The sequence below is a fragment of the Carassius gibelio genome, chromosome A11 (assembly GCF_023724105.1).
Source record: "Carassius gibelio isolate Cgi1373 ecotype wild population from Czech Republic chromosome A11, carGib1.2-hapl.c, whole genome shotgun sequence".
Classification (NCBI taxonomy): Eukaryota; Metazoa; Chordata; class Actinopteri; order Cypriniformes; family Cyprinidae; genus Carassius; species Carassius gibelio.
Window position 1 is genome coordinate 24,612,413 of NC_068381.1, and position 20,698 is coordinate 24,633,110.

The 20,698-nt window shown below is 45.4% G+C and overlaps 7 non-coding genes across 7 annotated transcripts; 3 read left to right on the top strand and 4 right to left on the bottom strand.

The window, feature by feature from the left end:
* Positions 1–733: 733 nt before the first annotated feature.
* Positions 734–805, bottom strand: trnae-cuc (transfer RNA glutamic acid (anticodon CUC)). The gene has a single exon. It is a non-coding gene; the product is annotated as a tRNA-Glu (tRNA).
* Positions 806–3,484: 2,679 nt separating this feature from the next.
* Positions 3,485–3,556, bottom strand: trnae-cuc (transfer RNA glutamic acid (anticodon CUC)). Its single transcript has one exon. It is a non-coding gene; the product is annotated as a tRNA-Glu (tRNA).
* Positions 3,557–5,630: 2,074 nt separating this feature from the next.
* trnar-acg (transfer RNA arginine (anticodon ACG)) lies at positions 5,631–5,703 on the top strand. Its single transcript has one exon. It is a non-coding gene; the product is annotated as a tRNA-Arg (tRNA).
* A 1,605-nt stretch (positions 5,704–7,308) lies between these two features.
* trnae-cuc (transfer RNA glutamic acid (anticodon CUC)) lies at positions 7,309–7,380 on the bottom strand. Its single transcript has one exon. It is a non-coding gene; the product is annotated as a tRNA-Glu (tRNA).
* A 2,104-nt stretch (positions 7,381–9,484) lies between these two features.
* On the top strand, positions 9,485–9,557 carry trnar-acg (transfer RNA arginine (anticodon ACG)). Its single transcript has one exon. It is a non-coding gene; the product is annotated as a tRNA-Arg (tRNA).
* Positions 9,558–10,773: 1,216 nt separating this feature from the next.
* trnae-uuc (transfer RNA glutamic acid (anticodon UUC)) lies at positions 10,774–10,845 on the top strand. Its single transcript has one exon. It is a non-coding gene; the product is annotated as a tRNA-Glu (tRNA).
* Positions 10,846–11,162: 317 nt separating this feature from the next.
* Positions 11,163–11,234, bottom strand: trnae-cuc (transfer RNA glutamic acid (anticodon CUC)). Its single transcript has one exon. It is a non-coding gene; the product is annotated as a tRNA-Glu (tRNA).
* Between the last annotated feature and the right edge of the window lie 9,464 nt (positions 11,235–20,698).

Sequence of the window (20,698 nt, forward strand, 5' to 3'; positions counted from 1 at the left end):
CCTCTAGATAAAGGTTGCCGTGTGTGTTTTCAAATGGATGACACGAGTATTTTCACTTGGACAAGAGCTTAATTACCAGTTTGAGGAATCAATTCTGCAATCACAGGAATCTGCCCAAATACACTGAACCCCCGGGTTGAGTGAAAAAACAGATTCCCTGAATGCATACAACACTATATAATTCAGAAAACCGTCCTTTTGGATAATTCTTGTTTTGCCAAATTATTATCACATTGTTACAGTCACAGAACTAAAGCAACAGGCCACTACAAGGTCCTGCGCCCACGCTGACCACATGTATGGAAAGTGCGCCAGAAGCCCATGGCCAGTTTAAAGTGTCCAGATCCCATATGGTCTAGCGGTTAGGATTCCTGGTTTTCACCCAGGCGGCCCGGGTTCAACTCCCGGTATGGGAATGCATGCTCCTTTTTGCTTCCCTCCTCAAAAATCCAGCAAATCTTCCTGCACCAGAAGTGACTTTTTGGCCAGCAGTAGAGCTACAGAACCCTGATATGTCAAGGTTCTGACTAGCCCTTAGCCCCTTCGATAGCTCAGCTGGTAGAGCGGAGGACTGTAGGTTGGAGTGTTGGCCATCCTTAGGTCGCTGGTTCAACTCCGGCTCGAAGGAGGTGTTTTTTTCATGTTCCCACCAATGTTTTGGCTTGGAGCTGGCTTTCTCACAGCTGTCAGCAGAGCTTGAATTCGCAGTCCACAATTGGAAGGCAAAAGAGCTTTCCCTGACCGGGAATCGAACCCGGGCCGCGGCGGTGAGAGCGCCGAATCCTAACCACTAGACCACCAGGGAGGGATGGTGGGCTGGAGGGCTCGTGGGCTGCTGGGCTGGTGGGCTGGAGGGCTGGAGGGCTGGAGGGCTGGTAGTCTGTTCTCCTGATAACAAGGTGAGAATGAGCAGACATCAATGCTTGCCACCGTCACATCGAAAACCAACAAGTCTGTAACAATCGGGGGTCTTTACTTTTGGTGGGCCAGTGGCGCAATGGATAACGCATCTGACTACGGATCAGAAGATTCTAGGTTCGACTCCTGGCTGGCTCGCTCTGTGCTTGTTTTTCTCCGGCTTATTTTGTTGTTGTGTTTTTTTCTCCAAAGTCCAAAAGAAAAGGCAACTCTCTAGGCATTCTTCTATTTTTTCCAAAAAAAGGCACATTCTGCACACCCATTCCGATGTCTAGGGGAGACACGGACATGCTTTGGTATTGCCATTCGTCTCACAAAATGCAGGCTGGTGGGCCAGTTGATTCTAGAATGAACAATTTCATCGCTACTCTGTAACCGCTTTACTACTTTGAAGGGTGCAATGCCATGTGGTTTTGATGTCACAGGCTTGCCATTTTGAAGCCTTATCACTAATTGCCACCTGGACATTGAGAATAATTTGTAATCTGCATTAAACTGAACGAGCGAATAATCAGCATATTAAAAATTGGTCTCACTTTCATTATTAAACTCACAACATGTCAGTTTTGTACCTTGACAGACCGACGATAGGCAGTTTTTCCTCTAGATAACGGTTGCCATGTGTGTTTTCAGATGCATGACACAAGTATTTTCACCTGGACAAGACCTTAATTACCAGTTCGAGGTATAAATTCAGCAATCACAGGATTCTGGCCAAAAAACTGAACCATGTGTGAGTCAACAAACATGTCCCTTGAATGCATGCAACACTATATATTTCAGTAAACCGTCCCTTCGGATGATTCTTGTATTGCCAAATTATTATCACATTGTTACAGTCACACACCAAAAGCAACAGGCCACTACAAAACCCTGCGCCCACACTGGCCACATTTATGGAAAGTGGCCCACAAGCTTGTGGCCAGTTAAAGCTGGCCAGTTCCCATATGGTCTAGCAGTTAGGATTCCTGGTTTTCTCGTACGCAGCCAGGGGTTGACTCCAGTTTTTCCTCTAGATAAAGGTTGCCGTGTGTGTTTTCAAATGGATGACACGAGTATTTTCACTTGGACAAGAGCTTAATTACCAGTTTGAGGAATCAATTCTGCAATCACAGGAATCTGCCCAAATACACTGAACCCCCGGGTTGAGTGAAAAAACAGATTCCCTGAATGCATACAACACTATATAATTCAGAAAACCGTCCCTTCGGATGATTCTTGTATTGCCAAATTATTATCACATTGTTACAGTCACACACCAAAAGCAACAGGCCACTACAAAACCTTGCGCCCACACTGGCCACATTTATGGAAAGTGGCCCACAAGCTTGTGGCCAGTTAAAGCTGGCCAGTTCCCATATGGTCTAGCAGTTAGGATTCCTGGTTTTCTTGTACGCAGCCAGGGGTTGACTCCAGTTTTTCCTCTAGATAAAGGTTGCCGTGTGTGTTTTCAAATGGATGACACGAGTATTTTCACTTGGACAAGAGCTTAATTACCAGTTTGAGGAATCAATTCTGCAATCACAGGAATCTGCCCAAATACACTGAACCCCCGGGTTGAGTGAAAAAACAGATTCCCTGAATGCATACAACACTATATAATTCAGAAAACCGTCCTTTTGCATAATTCTTGTTTTGCCAAATTATTATCACATTGTTACAGTCACACACCAAAAGCAACAGGCCACTACAAAACCCTGCGCCCACACTGGCCACATTTATGGAAAGTGGCCCACAAGCTTGTGGCCAGTTAAAGCTGGCCAGTTCCCATATGGTCTAGCAGTTAGGATTCCTGGTTTTCTCGTACGCAGCCAGGGGTTGACTCCAGTTTTTCCTCTAGATAAAGGTTGCCGTGTGTGTTTTCAAATGGATGACACGAGTATTTTCACTTGGACAAGAGCTTAATTACCAGTTTGAGGAATCAATTCTGCAATCACAGGAATCTGCCCAAATACACTGAACCCCCGGGTTGAGTGAAAAAACAGATTCCCTGAATGCATACAACACTATATAATTCAGAAAACCGTCCTTTTGGATAATTCTTGTTTTGCCAAATTATTATCACATTGTTACAGTCACAGAACTAAAGCAACAGGCCACTACAAGGTCCTGCGCCCACGCTGACCACATGTATGGAAAGTGCGCCAGAAGCCCATGGCCAGTTTAAAGTGTCCAAATCCCATATGGTCTAGCGGTTAGGATTCCTGGTTTTCACCCAGGCGGCCCGGGTTCAACTCCCGGTATGGGAATGCATGCTCCTTTTTGCTTCCCTCCTCAAAAATCCAGCAAATCTTCCTGCACCAGAAGTGACTTTTTGGCCAGCAGTAGAGCTACAGAACCCTGATATGTCGAGGTTCTGACTAGCCCTTAGCCCCTTCGATAGCTCAGCTGGTAGAGCGGAGGACTGTAGGTTGGAGTGTTGGCCATCCTTAGGTCGCTGGTTCAACTCCGGCTCGAAGGAGGTGTTTTTTTCATGTTCCCACCAATGTTTTGGCTTGGAGCTGGCTTTCTCACAGCTGTCAGCAGAGCTTGAATTCGCAGTCCACAATTGGAAGGCAAAAGAGCTTTCCCTGACCGGGAATCGAACCCGGGCCGCGGCGGTGAGAGCGCCGAATCCTAACCACTAGACCACCAGGGAGAGATGGTGGGCTGGAGGGCTCGTGGGCTGCTGGGCTGGTGGGCTGGAGGGCTGGAGGGCTGGAGGGCTGGTAGTCTGTTCTCCTGATAACAAGGTGAGAATGAGCAGACATCAATGCTTGCCACCGTCACATCGAAAACCAACAAGTCTGTAACAATCGGGGGTCTTTACTAATGGTGGGCCAGTAGCGCAATGGATAACGCATCTGACTACGGATCAGAAGATTCTAGGTTCGACTCCTGGCTGGCTTGCTCTGTGCTTGTTTTTCTCCGGCTTATTTTGTTGTTGTGTTTTTTTTCTCCAAAGTCCAAAAGAAAAGGCAACTCTCTAGGCATTCTTCTATTTTTTCCAAAAAAAGGCATATTCTGCACACCCATTCCGATGTCTAGGGGAGACACGGACATGCTTTGGTATTGCCATTCGTCTCACAAAATGCAGGCTGGTGGGCCAGTTGATTCTAGAATGAACAATTTCATTGCTACTCTGTAACCGCTTTACTACTTTGAAGGGTGCAATGCCATGTGGTTTTGATGTCACAGGCTTGCCATTTTGAAGCCTTATCACTAATTGCCACCTGGACATTGAGAATAATTTGTAATCTGCATTAAACTGAACGAGCGAATAATCAGCATATTAAAAATTGGTCTCACTTTCATTATTAACCTCACAACATGTCAGTTTTGTACCTTGACAGACCGACGATAGGCAGTTTTTCCTCTAGATAACGGTTGCCATGTGTGTTTTCAGATGCATGACACAAGTATTTTCACCTGGACAAGACCTTAATTACCAGTTCGAGGTATAAATTCAGCAATCACAGGATTCTGGCCAAAAAACTGAACCATGTGTGAGTCAACAAACATGTCCCTTGAATGCATGCAACACTATATATTTCAGTAAACCGTCCCTTCGGATGATTCTTGTATTGCCAAATTATTATCACATTGTTACAGTCACACACCAAAAGCAACAGGCCACTACAAAACCCTGCGCCCACACTGGCCACATTTATGGAAAGTGGCCCACAAGCTTGTGGCCAGTTAAAGCTGGCCAGTTCCCATATGGTCTAGCAGTTAGGATTCCTGGTTTTCTTGTACGCAGCCAGGGGTTGACTCCAGTTTTTCCTCTAGATAAAGGTTGCCGTGTGTGTTTTCAAATGGATGACACGAGTATTTTCACTTGGACAAGAGCTTAATTACCAGTTTGAGGAATCAATTCTGCAATCACAGGAATCTGCCCAAATACACTGAACCCCCGGGTTGAGTGAAAAAACAGATTCCCTGAATGCATACAACACTATATAATTCAGAAAACCGTCCTTTTGCATAATTCTTGTTTTGCCAAATTATTATCACATTGTTACAGTCACAGAACTAAAGCAACAGGCCACTACAAGGTCCTTCGCCCACGCTGACCACATGTATGGAAAGTGCGCCAGAAGCCCATGGCCAGTTTAAAGTGTCCAAATCCCATATGGTCTAGCGGTTAGGATTCCTGGTTTTCACCCAGGCGGCCCGGGTTCAACTCCCGGTATGGGAATGCATACTCCTTTTTGCTTCCCTCCTCAAAAATCCAGCAAATCTTCCTGCACCAGAAGTGACTTTTTGGCCAGCAGTAGAGCTACAGAACCCTGATATGTCGATGTTCTGACTAGCCCTTAGCCCCTTCGATAGCTCAGCTGGTAGAGCGGAGGACTGTAGGTTGGAATGTTGGCCATCCTTAGGTCGCTGGTTCAACTCCGGCTCGAAGGAGGTGTTTTTTTCATGTTCCCACCAATGTTTTGGCTTGGAGCTGGCTTTCTCACAGCTGTCAGCAGAGCTTGAATTCGCAGTCCACAATTGGAAGGCAAAAGAGCTTTCCCTGACCGGGAATCGAACCCCGGCCGCGGCGGTGAGAGCGGCGAATCCTAACCACTAGACCACCAGGGAGGGCTCGTGGGCTGCTGGGCTGGTGGGCTGGAGGGCTGGTAGTCTGTTCTCCTGATAACAAGGTGAGAATGAGCAGACATCAATGCTTGCCACCGTCACATCGAAAACCAACAAGTCTGTAACAATCGGGGGTCTTTACTTTTGGTGGGCCAGTGGCGCAATGGATAACGCGTCTGACTACGGATCAGAAGATTCTAGGTTCGACTCCTGGCTGGCTCGCTCTGTGCTTGTTTTTCTCCGGCTTATTTTGTTGTTGTGTTTTTTTTCTCCAAAGTCCAAAACAAAAGGCAACTCTCTAGGCATTCTTCTATTTTTTCCAAAAAAAGGCACATTCTGCACACCCATTCCGATGTCTAGGGGAGACACGGACATGCTTTGGTATTGCCATTCGTCTCACAAAATGCAGGCTGGTGGGCCAGTTGATTCTAGAATGAACAATTTCATCGCTACTCTGTAACCGCTTTACTACTTTGAAGGGTGCAATGCCATGTGGTTTTGATGTCACAGGCTTGCCATTTTGAAGCCTTATCACTAATTGCCACCTGGACATTGAGAATAATTTGTAATCTGCATTAAACTGAACGAGCGAATATTCAGCATATTAAAAATTGGTCTCACTTTCATTATTAACCTCACAACATGTCAGTTTTGTACCTTGACAGACCGACGATAGGCAGTTTTTCCTCTAGATAACGGTTGCCATGTGTGTTTTCAGATGCATGACACAAGTATTTTCACCTGGACAAGACCTTAATTACCAGTTCGAGGTATAAATTCAGCAATCACAGGATTCTGGCCAAAAAACTGAACCATGTGTGAGTCAACAAACATGTCCCTTGAATGCATGCAACACTATATATTTCAGTAAACCGTCCCTTCGGATGATTCTTGTATTGCCAAATTATTATCACATTGTTACAGTCACACACCAAAAGCAACAGGCCACTACAAAACCCTGCGCCCACACTGGCCACATTTATGGAAAGTGGCCCACAAGCTTGTGGCCAGTTAAAGCTGGCCAGTTCCCATATGGTCTAGCAGTTAGGATTCCTGGTTTTCTTGTACGCAGCCAGGGGTTGACTCCAGTTTTTCCTCTAGATAAAGGTTGCCGTGTGTGTTTTCAAATGGATGACACGAGTATTTTCACTTGGACAAGAGCTTAATTACCAGTTTGAGGAATCAATTCTGCAATCACAGGAATCTGCCCAAATACACTGAACACCCGGGTTGAGTGAAAAAACAGATTCCCTGAATGCATACAACACTATATAATTCAGAAAACCGTCCTTTTGCATAATTCTTGTTTTGCCAAATTATTATCACATTGTTACAGTCACAGAACTAAAGCAACAGGCCACTACAAGGTCCTTCGCCCACGCTGACCACATGTATGGAAAGTGCGCCAGAAGCCCATGGCCAGTTTAAAGTGTCCAAATCCCATATGGTCTAGCGGTTAGGATTCCTGGTTTTCTCCCAGGCGGCCCGGGTTCAACTCCCGGTATGGGAATGCATGCTCCTTTTTGCTTCCCTCCTCAAAAATCCAGCAAATCTTCCTGCACCAGAAGTGACTTTTTGGCCAGCAGTAGAGCTACAGAACCCTGATATGTCGAGGTTCTGACTAGCCTTTAGCCCCTTCGATAGCTCAGCTGGTAGAGCGGAGGACTGTAGGTTGGAGTGTTGGCCATCCTTAGGTCGCTGGTTCAACTCCGGCTCGAAGGAGGTGTTTTTTTCATGTTCCCACCAATGTTTTGGCTTGGAGCTGGCTTTCTCACAGCTGTCAGCAGAGCTTGAATTCGCAGTCCACAATTGGAAGGCAAAAGAGCTTTCCCTGACCGGGAATCGAACCCGGGCCGCGGCGGTGAGAGCGCCGAATCCTAACCACTAGACCACCAGGGATGGATGGTGGGCTGGAGGGCTCGTGGGCTGGTGGGCAGGAGGGCTGGAGGGCTCGTGGGCTGGTGGGCTGGTGGGCTGGAGGGCTGGTAGTCTGTTCTCCTGATAACAAGGTGAGAATGAGCAGACATCAATGCTTGCCACCGTCACATCGAAAACCAACAAGTCTGTAACAATCGGGGGTCTTTACTAATGGTGGGCCAGTGGCGCAATGGATAATGCGTCTGACTACGGATCAGAAGATTCTAGGTTCGACTCCTGGCTGGCTCGCTCTGTGCTTGTTTTTCTCCGGCTTATTTTGTTGTTGTTTTTTTTCTCCAAAGTCCAAAAGAAAAGGCAACTCTCTAGGCATTCTTCTATTTTTTCCAAAAAAAGGCACATTCTGCACACCCATTCCGATGTCTAGGGGAGACACGGACATGCTTTGGTATTGCCATTCGTCTCACAAAATGCAGGCTGGTGGGCCAGTTGATTCTAGAAAGAACAATTTCATCGCTACTCTGTAACCGCTTTACTACTTTGAAGGGTGCAATGCCATGTGGTTTTGATGTCACAGGCTTGCCATTTTGAAGCCTTATCACTAATTGCCACCTGGACATTGAGAATAATTTGTAATCTGCATTAAACTGAACGAGCGAATAATCAGCAATTTTGCGGATTAAAAATTGGTCTCACTTTCATTATTAACCTCACAACATGTCAGTTTTGTACCTTGACAGACCGACGATAGGCAGTTTTTCCTCTAGATAACGGTTGCCATGTGTGTTTTCAGATGCATGACACAAGTATTTTCACCTGGACAAGACCTTAATTACCAGTTCGAGGTATAAATTCAGCAATCACAGGATTCTGGCCAAAAAACTGAACCATGTGTGAGTCAACAAACATGTCCCTTGAATGCATGCAACACTATATATTTCAGTAAACCGTCCCTTCGGATGATTCTTGTATTGCCAAATTATTATCACATTGTTACAGTCACACACCAAAAGCAACAGGCCACTACAAAACCCTGCGCCCACACTGGCCACATTTATGGAAAGTGGCCCACAAGCTTGTGGCCAGTTAAAGCTGGCCAGTTCCCATATGGTCTAGCAGTTAGGATTCCTGGTTTTCTCGTACGCAGCCAGGGGTTGACTCCAGTTTTTCCTCTAGATAAAGGTTGCCGTGTGTGTTTTCAAATGGATGACACGAGTATTTTCACTTGGACAAGAGCTTAATTACCAGTTTGAGGAATCAATTCTGCAATCACAGGAATCTGCCCAAATACACTGAACCCCCGGGTTGAGTGAAAAAACAGATTCCCTGAATGCATACAACACTATATAATTCAGAAAACCGTCCTTTTGGATAATTCTTGTTTTGCCAAATTGTTATCACATTGTTACAGTCACAGAACTAAAGCAACAGGCCACTACAAGGTCCTGCGCCCACGCTGACCACATGTATGGAAAGTGCGCAAGAAGCCCATGGCCAGTTTAAAGTGTCCAGATCCCATATGGTCTAGCGGTTAGTATTCCTGGTTTTCACCCAGGCGGCCCGGGTTCAACTCCCGGTATGGGAATGCATGCTCCTTTTTGCTTCCCTCCTCAAAAATCCAGCAAATCTTCCTGCACCAGAAGTGACTTTTTGGCCAGCAGTAGAGCTACAGAACCCTGATATGTCGAGGTTCTGACTAGCCCTTAGCCCCTTCGATAGCTCAGCTGGTAGAGCGGAGGACTGTAGGTTGGAGTGTTGGCCATCCTTAGGTCGCTGGTTCAACTCCGGCTCGAAGGAGGTGTTTTTTTCATGTTCCCACCAATGTTTTGGCTTGGAGCTGGCTTTCTCACAGCTGTCAGCAGAGCTTGAATTCGCAGTCCACAATTGGAAGGCAAAAGAGCTTTCCCCGACCGGGAATCGAACCAGGGCCGCGGCGGTGAGAGCGCCGAATCCTAACCACTAGACCACCAGGGAGGGATGGTGGGCTGCTGGGCTGGTGGGCTGGAGGGCTGGAGGGCTGGTAGTCTGTTCTCCTGATAACAAGGTGAGAATGAGCAGACATCAATGCTTGCCACCGTCACATCGAAAACCAACAAGTCTGTAACAATCGGGGGTCTTTACTTTTGGTGGGCCAGTGGCGCAATGGATAACGCGTCTGACTACGGATCAGAAGATTCTAGGTTCGACTCCTGGCTGGCTCGCTCTGTGCTTGTTTTTCTCCGGCTTATTTTGTTGTTGTGTTTTTTTTCTCCAAAGTCCAAAACAAAAGGCAACTCTCTAGGCATTCTTCTATTTTTTCCAAAAAAAGGCACATTCTGCACACCCATTCCGATGTCTAGGGGAGACACGGACATGCTTTGGTATTGCCATTCGTCTCACAAAATGCAGGCTGGTGGGCCAGTTGATTCTAGAATGAACAATTTCATCGCTACTCTGTAACCGCTTTACTACTTTGAAGGGTGCAATGCCATGTGGTTTTGATGTCACAGGCTTGCCATTTTGAAGCCTTATCACTAATTGCCACCTGGACATTGAGAATAATTTGTAATCTGCATTAAACTGAACGAGCGAATAATCAGCATATTAAAAATTGGTCTCACTTTCATTATTAACCTCACAACATGTCAGTTTTGTACCTTGACAGACCGACGATAGGCAGTTTTTCCTCTAGATAACGGTTGCCATGTGTGTTTTCAGATGCATGACACAAGTATTTTCACCTGGACAAGACCTTAATTACCAGTTCGAGGTATAAATTCAGCAATCACAGGATTCTGGCCAAAAAACTGAACCATGTGTGAGTCAACAAACATGTCCCTTGAATGCATGCAACACTATATATTTCAGTAAACCGTCCCTTCGGATGATTCTTGTATTGCCAAATTATTATCACATTGTTACAGTCACACACCAAAAGCAACAGGCCACTACAAAACCCTGCGCCCACACTGGCCACATTTATGGAAAGTGGCCCACAAGCTTGTGGCCAGTTAAAGCTGGCCAGTTCCCATATGGTCTAGCAGTTAGGATTCCTGGTTTTCTTGTACGCAGCCAGGGGTTGACTCCAGTTTTTCCTCTAGATAAAGGTTGCCGTGTGTGTTTTCAAATGGATGACACGAGTATTTTCACTTGGACAAGAGCTTAATTACCAGTTTGAGGAATCAATTCTGCAATCACAGGAATCTGCCCAAATACACTGAACCCCCGGGTTGAGTGAAAAAACAGATTCCCTGAATGCATACAACACTATATAATTCAGAAAACCGTCCTTTTGCATAAGTCTTGTTTTGCCAAATTATTATCACATTGTTACAGTCACAGAACTAAAGCAACAGGCCACTACAAGGTCCTGCGCCCACGCTGACCACATGTATGGAAAGTGCGCCAGAAGCCCATGGCCAGTTTAAAGTGTCCAAATCCCATATGGTCTAGTGGTTAGGATTCCTGGTTTTCACCCAGGCGGCCCGGGTTCAACTCCCGGTATGGGAATGCATGCTCCTTTTTGCTTCCCTCCTCAAAAATCCAGCAAATCTTCCTGCACCAGAAGTGACTTTTTGGCCAGCAGTAGAGCTACAGAACCCTGATATGTCGAGGTTCTGACTAGCCCTTAGCCCCTTCGATAGCTCAGCTGGTAGAGCGGAGGACTGTAGGTTGGAGTGTTGGCCATCCTTAGGTCGCTGGTTCAACTCCGGCTCGAAGGAGGTGTTTTTTTCATGTTCCCACCAATGTTTTGGCTTGGAGCTGGCTTTCTCACAGCTGTCAGCAGAGCTTGAATTCGCAGTCCACAATTGGAAGGCAAAAGAGCTTTCCCTGACCGGGAATCGAACCCGGGCCGCGGCGGTGAGAGCGCCGAATCCTAACCACTAGACCACCAGGGAGGGATGGTGGGCTGGAGGGCTCGTGGGCTGCTGGGCTGGTGGGCTGGAGGGCTGGAGGGCTGGAGGGCTGGAGGGCTGGTAGTCTGTTCTCCTGATAACAAGGTGAGAATGAGCAGACATCAATGCTTGCCACCGTCACATCGAAAACCAACAAGTCTGTAACAATCCGGGGTCTTTACTTTTGGTGGGCCAGTGGCGCAATGGATAATGCGTCTGACTACGGATCAGAAGATTCTAGGTTCGACTCCTGGCTGGCTCGCTCTGTGCTTGTTTTTCTCCGGCTTATTTTGTTGTTGTGTTTTTTTTCTCCAAAGTCCAAAAGAAAAGGCAACTCTCTAGGCATTCTTCTAGTTTTTCCAAAAAAAGGCACATTCTGCACACCCATTCCGATGTCTAGGGGAGACATGGACATGCTTTGGTATTGCCATTCGTCTCACAAAATGCAGGCTGGTGGGCCAGTTGATTCTAGAATGAACAATTTCATCGCTACTCTTTAACCGCTTTACTACTTTGAAGGGTGCAATGCCATGTGGTTTTGATGTCACAGGCTTGCCATTTTGAAGCCTTATCACTAATTGCCACCTGGACATTGAGAATAATTTGTAATCTGCTTTAAACTGAACGAGCGAATAATCAGCATATTAAAAATTGGTCTCACTTTCTTTATTAACCTCACAACATGTCAGTTTTGTACCTTGACAGACCGACGATAGGCAGTTTTTCCTCTATATAACGGTTGCCATGTGTGTTTTCAGATGCATGACACAAGTATTTTCACCTGGACAAGACCTTAATTACCAGTTCGAGGTATAAATTCAGCAATCACAGGATTCTGGCCAAAAAACTGAACCATGTGTGAGTCAACAAACATGTCCCTTGAACGCATGCAACACTATATATTTCAGTAAACCGTCCCTTCGGATGATTCTTGTATTGCCAAATTATTATCACATTGTTACAGTCACACACCAAAAGCAACAGGCCACTACAAAACCCTGCGCCCACACTGGCCACATTTATGGAAAGTGGCCCACAAGCTTGTGGCCAGTTAAAGCTGGCCAGTTCCCTTATGGTCTAGCAGTTAGGATTCCTGGTTTTCTTGTACGCAGCCAGGGGTTGACTCCAGTTTTTCCTCTAGATAAAGGTTGCCGTGTGTGTTTTCAAATGGATGACACGAGTATTTTCACTTGGACAAGAGCTTAATTACCAGTTTGAGGAATCAATTCTGCAATCACAGGAATCTGCCCAAATACACTGAACCCCCGGGTTGAGTGAAAAAAAAGATTCCCTGAATGCATACAACACTATATAATTCAGAAAACCGTCCTTTTGCATAATTCTTGTTTTGCCAAATTATTATCACATTGTTACAGTCACAGAACTAAAGCAACAGGCCACTACAAGGTCCTGCGCCCACGCTGACCACATGTATGGAAAGTGCGCCAGTAGCCCATGGCCAGTTTAAAGTGTCCAAATCCCATATGGTCTAGCGGTTAGGATTCCTGGTTTTCACCCAGGCGGCCCGGGTTCAACTCCCGGTATGGGAATGCATGCTCCTTTTTGCTTCCCTCCTCAAAAATCCAGCAAATCTTCCTGCACCAGAAGTGACTTTTTGGCCAGCAGTAGAGCTACAGAACCCTGATATGTCGAGGTTCTGATCCAGCAAATCTTCCTGCACCAGAAGTGACTTTTTGGCCAGCAGTAGAGCTACAGAACCCTGATATGTCGAGGTTCTGACTAGCCCTTAGCCCCTTCGATGGCGGTACCTGACAACCACAAGTCTGTAAAATTAATCCAATAGTATGCCGACTTCTATCTTTTAAAAACCAATCACGTTATGACCTCTATCTTTTGAAAACCAATCACGTTACGATCTCTATCTTTTGAAAACCAATCACGTTACGACTTCTATCTTTTAAAAACCAATCACGTTACGACTTCTATCTTTTATAAATCAATCACGTTGCGATCTCTATTTTTCCGCGTCCAATGAAATGGCAAGGTCTATTTCTCATACACCAATCACGCACGTCCTCGCCAATTGCATGTAATCTCCGCTCAGGTAACGTTAAATTATTTACATTCCGCTCATGTATGTTATTTATATCTTGATATGAATGAAATGGTTTAGGATTTTTGTTCTTTAGGAATAGCAAGATTGGCCATGTAAATTAGCCTATGATTACCGCTTGATACTACGTAACGTCAACTGTCACTGATGTGTAAATACTATTACGACCGGAGCTAACGTAACTGTAAATATGTAGAATTTAACCGATTAACAAGTTTTCTCAATGAAAAAAAAATGCTTTTTATTTAATTGTAATAAGGTTCCACAGCTTTTTCCAAATGCGGCATTTGAACACACAAAATAAATTTGGAAAATGTTAATGTTTTGTTTAACTTTTACACGTATGTTATATGTTTGTACATATGTTATGACCAGTCAAAAGAAGTGAATGGATAAGTTTATACATTCAGGTTCATGCCCTTATCACATGGACACAGTTGAAAGACCACAATATGTTTAATCTGAGTATTTGTTTTAGTCAAATTAATCCATAATGCTATATATTTATTTATTTATTTATACTCATAAACGTGTTGTATGAGCCTAGGTCATTGAGACATACAGCCATAATAGAAAGATCTATCACAACTTGTTAAGACTCTATGTAATTGTTCTTATACTTTTATTCTTGTTATAATCTTATTATATGTATTTTTTTATATTTGTACAAACATACACACATACATACAAACATATATATATATATATATATAAATGTTATATAATTGTTTTGACATTATATATATGACTGAATTGTGCAATTGAAATGTTTCCTCTTGGCATGAATATAGCCCCTGCTGCTGACATGGCATTAAATAATAAATAAATAAATCACAACATGTTATATGTAAGATAATATGTGTATTATAATGAACTTATAATCTGCTATAATATGGCGGTCGTTCTGGACCAGGAACACAACTAGCTATCATGAAATGAACACAACAGGAGGGTAAATGCTACAGGCTACAATGGCAGTTAGTGTAACGTGTTATGTAGTGTTTCAGGCAACGACATGGCTTCAGCTAAGTCTCACAAAGGCATGAGTAATGCTGAATGGCTTGCGCGTCTGGAGAGTTTTGCCCAAACAGGAGTTTGGCCATCTACACAGGGGAATAGACCTTCTCCCCGACAAAAAAGATGGCATGAGATGTATCAGAAGGTAAGTTATGCAGCTAGATTCATGGGCAAACTAACAAACTTTTTTGACAATACATTGTGGTATTTTTATTTATGTGTATGGTTAAGTAATTACATGTAAATACAATGTTATATTGATATAATTATGATGACTTATTGCTGTTTTGAGATCCAGTGTCAGAGGTATAATTCATGTTCACAGATAGAAAAGTGCCCTCTGCAAATGAGGGGACAGACCACTCTTCTGAAGGAAGCTCAGACATGTATTTGTGGCTTTCACAAGGTAACTTCAATTAGCCTGGTTCAAGTTGCATAAATAGATAGATGTGTTTGCAACATCAATGTGTCTTTATATCTAAAATCACATTAGGAAGACTGTTTTGTACTTTATGCATGTGTCACAGGTTCATCCACCAGTCACAGGGGAAGCATCACAGAGCACCCCGGCCCAAAGCACACCCTCTGTCAGCGATGTGTCATGTCCTGCAAAGAGACCTAAACTGACATTGTCAATGGTAAGCAGACCACACTATTGCATGCATCACTGCAGATACTGAAACATCTCAACCTTTAACTATAGTGTTAGGGTTTTGTTATCACTAACCATGACAAATCTTTTTAGTTTGAAAAGTCAAGGTTTGGAGGCTCACATGTGGCAGCAGCAAAACCTAATTTGAGCACCCAGAGGAAAACCTCTCAGGTTAATATTAAAAGACATCAAGACTTTTATAATGTCATCATGACTTTATCACTATGTAATTTTAATGTATTAAAAACATGGCAATCCCCTTAATAAATTATTCATAATGTTTGACTCCACAGATGTTAGAGCACTCCAGTTCAGCTACAGTTTCATGTCCACCCTCTGATCCTCATCCTCCTCCATCCCCCAAACCTCATCAGCCCGTCATCCAGTCCTCCTCTTCCTTCTTCCTTCCTCCACCTCAGAGTTCACAACGCATCAAAAAAACAGCAACGCCATCAACTGTTTCTGAGAATACTGTTGTGAGGAGCCCAGTAAGATCTCATTCAAAATATATACATGTCTTCATCATTTAATGCTCTCTTAGCTTTTATTTAAACCAGTGTTTTTTATAATATCAGCAGGTCTCATCTCAGCCAGAAGATCTCCCCCTTCTGTGGCCACAGACAATGCCACAGCAAGACCAGAAGTGGGTGTCAGAAGCACTTTTTAGGGTTGGTGCAAAGGGAAAGCTGGAGCTGCGTGAAAACCTACAGTTGTGGTATCACCCCCCACCACCAGCCCTGTTGTACCACCAAGCTCCAACACCTGATAGGTTTTTTTCACAGCGTCTCTTGCTCTGGATGCCATATAAGCTGTGGAAGGTGCGGCTCCAGTGTACTAACCCTGCCTGTGCCAGGCAACAGCTGTGTGGTGGTGGACTGCACAGGAGGGTACGACAGGTGTTAGACATTGACAGATACTACAACCTGGTGACAGAGACCCTGATCTGCACCAGGTGTAGAACCAGCTATCTGTCCTGGAGTCAAGCTGTGCTGCAGCAGTTGGACCTGGCCCATCGATCTGAATTCAGGGTCATCCTCACACGCAAGTAATTATTTTGCAGTCATTTTCACTTATGTGCTACCCTTTCTGATAAATATTTCCTACAATAATTAGATACCTTATAATAAGATACTTAAATGAATGCTTTTTTCCAAGGTATGCCTGTGACATTCGGGTTCTTCGCTTGCTGCGTGAGAGGGGCATGGGGAATGGCCCAGTGAGGATCATCGGCCAGCTGAGAGAGAACCACAGTGAGGAGTGGTTGAAACGTGCGCTTCGGTACACATCAGAGTGTGTGGCCTTTTTTGATAATCGTGGCCTGCATCCGCTGCACTTCCAGGAGCCACCACCACTTGCTTCAGTACCCAGCTACAAATGGCTCCTCACTGTATATAGTCAGGACATTCTCAACAGGCTCGATCACATAAAGGCCAGCATAACATCCACGTATGGATCAATCTTAAAAATGGATTCAACTAAGAAGGTCAGATAAGCTGCTTAATTGACTGTACCCTTATCTATAATGTATTGTTAGACCAAGAGAGCTTTATTTTTTTCAGTGTAACTGATTTGGATGCATGTTGTATTATTTGCTATGCTTATTGTTTCTTTCAGATCACCAAGAAGTTGAGTGGGCCTGCGAAAGGCACAGCACAGTGGCTTACCTCAGTGGGCAATGAGATAGGTCAGGTGCTGATGAGTGTCCTGACTGCGAATGAAGGGGCTGGGTTAGACCTCATGGCTGCAGGGCTCATGGAGCGATACCGGAGTGCTGGTGTTGATCCTCCCACTATCATTTATGTGGACTGTGATTGTTGCAAGAAAGTGGGAGAGACTAAATTGAAGAGGCGGTTCAGCGGCTGGCCAGATGTCATCGTCCGCCTAGACATTTGGCATTTTATGCGACGTCTGGCAGTAGGGTGCACCACTGACGCCCACCAGTTGTACCCTACTTTTATGGCAAGGCTGTCATCCTGTATTTTTGAGTGGGATGCAGGGGATCTCACTCTGCTGAGACAGGCCAAAAGGGAGCAACTCATCCAACAGGGCTGGCCTACTCTGTCGGAGGCAGAACTGGACCATCATTTAACTAAAGCTGAGCTGCTCCAGCACTGCAGGTGGAGAACACGGGGAGAAGAAACCACTTTCCGCCTCCTTGATATGCTCATCAGAGAGCTCATGGGTGGCAAGGGGAATGATGCTCTTGGTGTTCCTCTACTTGACAGTGTGAGAATGCAGCACATCTGGAATGTCCAGAGGCGGCACATCACCTGTATCCAAGACCCTCCAAATGTGCCGCTCTATACTGAAACTGGAACTACAAGCAAGGGTGGGGTGGTTCTAAAAACTTATCGTTGTGCCAGAGGCTCCACATCCCTGGAATCATTTCACTGCCACCTAAACAGATTTATTCCAGGTTTGTCATGTCAGAATATACCACATTTTGCCACTAATTCCTGTTTATCAAGATATTTGCAGATTAAATTTTATGTTTTGCATTTTCTCAAAGCAATATTTGGCTTTCTATTTCTTTTTCTAGGGAACAGCGCAAACAGCCTGAACTTCCAGATTTATCTCCTGGAAGGTTTATTACGCTGGAATCAGGACCGGGCTGAAGCTGCTGTTGCAGATGGAGGTTCAACTCTGCGCTCTTACACAGGGGAGCTGGTTTACTCTGTCAATGAGAACTACAATAAGTTGTATGGCAGGAAATTGGTCCCTAGCTTCACTCCACCTGCAGTATACACAGGTAAAAATATTTTGATAAATGCAGCTCATGATGTAGCATGTTTTTGGTAAAATTACAAGTGCTTTTGGACAATAATAATGTAATTTTGACATATCAGAGAAAAATTATACTACCAGAATATTTATACATTATTCTGTGTTCTAGGTTTCAGGGCAGAAAATAAAATACATAGTAGAATATAGAGTAATCCTGTCTTTTTATGATACCCTCTGAATTAGATATATATTGTTCATACAGAAGTGGACAACAAAATATTTACTGCATTTCTAAATAAACCTTTCTGCATAATTTCCATTAAAAATGTTTCCTGTTACAAATATTTCCTCAGGGGAGCTCATTGGAGTACAGTACTTGTTGAGGCAGAATAGTCAGCCCCTGGAGGACATGTGCCCTACCTCTGATAGGACCTCTCAATTGCTGGAGGAGATAGATGTGGAGGAGCAAGTGGAAAAGGATGAGGGTTTCATTGATTTCTTTGGAGAGGAAGCCACAGTGGCAAATCTTGTGGCATCAGATGACTTAGTCCTTTCAGGTCCACCAGTTCTACCAGCTGCACCAGTTCCCAGTGTCCAGGCTCCTACAGCTGCACCACTGCCCAGTGTCAAAATTCCACCACTGCCCATTGTCCAGACTCCACCACTGCCCAGTGTCCAGACTCCACCATTGCCCAGTGTCCAGACTCCACCACTGCCCAGTGTCCAGACTCCACCATTGCCCAGTGTCCAGACTCCACCACTGCCCAGTGTCCAGACTCCACCATTGCCCAGTGTCCAGACTCCACCATTGCCCAGTGTCCAAACTCCACCACTGCCCAGTGTCCAGACTCCACCACTGCCCAGTGTCCAGGCTCCACCACTGCTCAGTGTCCAGGCTCCACCATTGTTCAGAGTCCGGGCTCCTTCAGCTGCACCAGTGCCCAGTGTAGCTGCACCACTGCCCAGTGTCCAGACTCCACCACTGCCCAGTGTCCAGGCTCCACCACTGCTCAGAGTCCGGGCTCCTTCAGCTGCACCAGTGCCCAGTGTAGCTGCACCACTGCCCAGTGTCCAGACTCCACCACTGCCCAGTGTCCAGGCTCCACCACTGCTCAGAGTCCGGGCTCCTTCAGCTGCACCAGTGCCCAGTGTAGCTGCACCACTGCCCAGTGTCCAGACTCCACCACTGCCCAGTGTCCAGGCTCCACCACTGCTCAGAGTCCGAGCTCCTTCAGCTGCACCAGTGCCCAGTGTAGCTGCACCACTGCCCAGTGTCCAGACTCCACCACTGCCCAGTGTCCAGGCTCCACCACTGCTCAGAGTCCGGGCTCCTTCAGCTGCACCAGTGCCCAGTGTAGCTGCATCACTGCTCAGTGTCCAGGCTCCACCACTGCCCAGTGTCCAGGCTCCACCACTGCTCAGAGTCCGGGCTCCTTCAGCTGCACCAGTGCCCAGTGTAGCTGCATCACTGCTCAGTGTCCAGGCTCCACCACTGCCCAGTGTCCAGGCTCCACCACTGCTCAGAGTCCGGGCTCCTTCAGCTGCACCAGTACCCAGTGTCCAGGATCCTTTAGATACACCAGTGCCCTCAGCAATGGTAAAATTTCCTTTTCTATACGAATTGTCACTCATTTAGTTATCTGCCATTAAGCAGTAAACTTACTTAACAGCATGTAAATACCTAACCAACAGTTATATATTTCCAGGCTGTTGACGAACACTGCATTCCTGGAATGGACCGGGTGGATGCGTTGGCAGAGTGTCTGGTGGAGCTGCGCACACAGACAAGCCTCACACTTACCAACCAACAAGTTGCGACCATTGTGGGTCTGTGGCAGAACCTGGACAAATTTGATAAAGACAGGGTGGTGTATGCTGCTCGTCATCAAGACAGGCTACTTACAGGACGTTTTAGGTCCCCAAAAAAGAAAGCTGTCTTCACTCCTGGTGTCGACAGCACAAAAAGGTGTGTTTTGGGTTCTAGCGGCTCTCCAGCACAGTGGCCTAATTGCTGTCGCCTTGTTGAAATGATTTTCATAAGGTTATGTAACATCCACCGAAGCCCCAAGAAACAGCGGACAGAATCTCTGTCTAGATGGGATCTCATTCTTCGTGATTACAGAAAAATTCGGCAGCTAATCCTGAGCAATGGAACGGTGATGAATGACACAACCCTTCAGCTAGTTGAGGTAAATCAGAGGACCCTTACGACATGGCACAATAACCGTTTAAAGGGTCAGGAGGTCTCCTTGCTGTTGCAAGGGCTGGACCTTCCAGAGGCACGTCCAGTGGCTTTGGATGTTTTGCCTCCAGCACGAGTACAGCCTGTTGTGCCTCCACAATATAGCCACCAGTTGCATACCTACCAGATGCCACCAGACACAGCTGGACAGGCAAAGACAAAGTTTAGAAAGATTGCGCCCTCAGCTACCTGTACATCTGCCACAGCAACTTCAATCTGGCCATCAGCCGTACACCCTCAGCGTTCAGCCACGTCCAGCCAGCTAAGGACAATTTGTCCCAGGCCGACAGCACCACACCCATTGGTTCCTGACACACCCACTGCCCCTGTTGTGTCTCAGATGTTTCTGGTGCCCTGCCCAGCCCCATTTTCCACCATTAACCCTGGAGCAATTTCCTCTGAGCCACCTGCAAATGACACAGCCACTCCAACCAAACGATCGTACAATCGCACTGTAAAAGCAAATTCGTGCAGAAAGTGTGGCCAATTTCGTACTCAAGAAACTGGCCATAGCCAGTACAAAGGCAAAATATATTGCCCTAATAAAGAAACAATTACGAAGGAGCAGTGGTTACAGATTATGAGAAGATAACTCATTTATTTATGTGTGATACATTCATTTTGTTCTCTTGGTTGGATCTGTTCTGTTTTTTATCTTCCAGCCATATTTAATGTTAAAGAGTTATACTGTGCACTTTTTTTTATCTTGTATTATTATTATTATTATTATTATTATTATAAACATGTGGGTATGTATG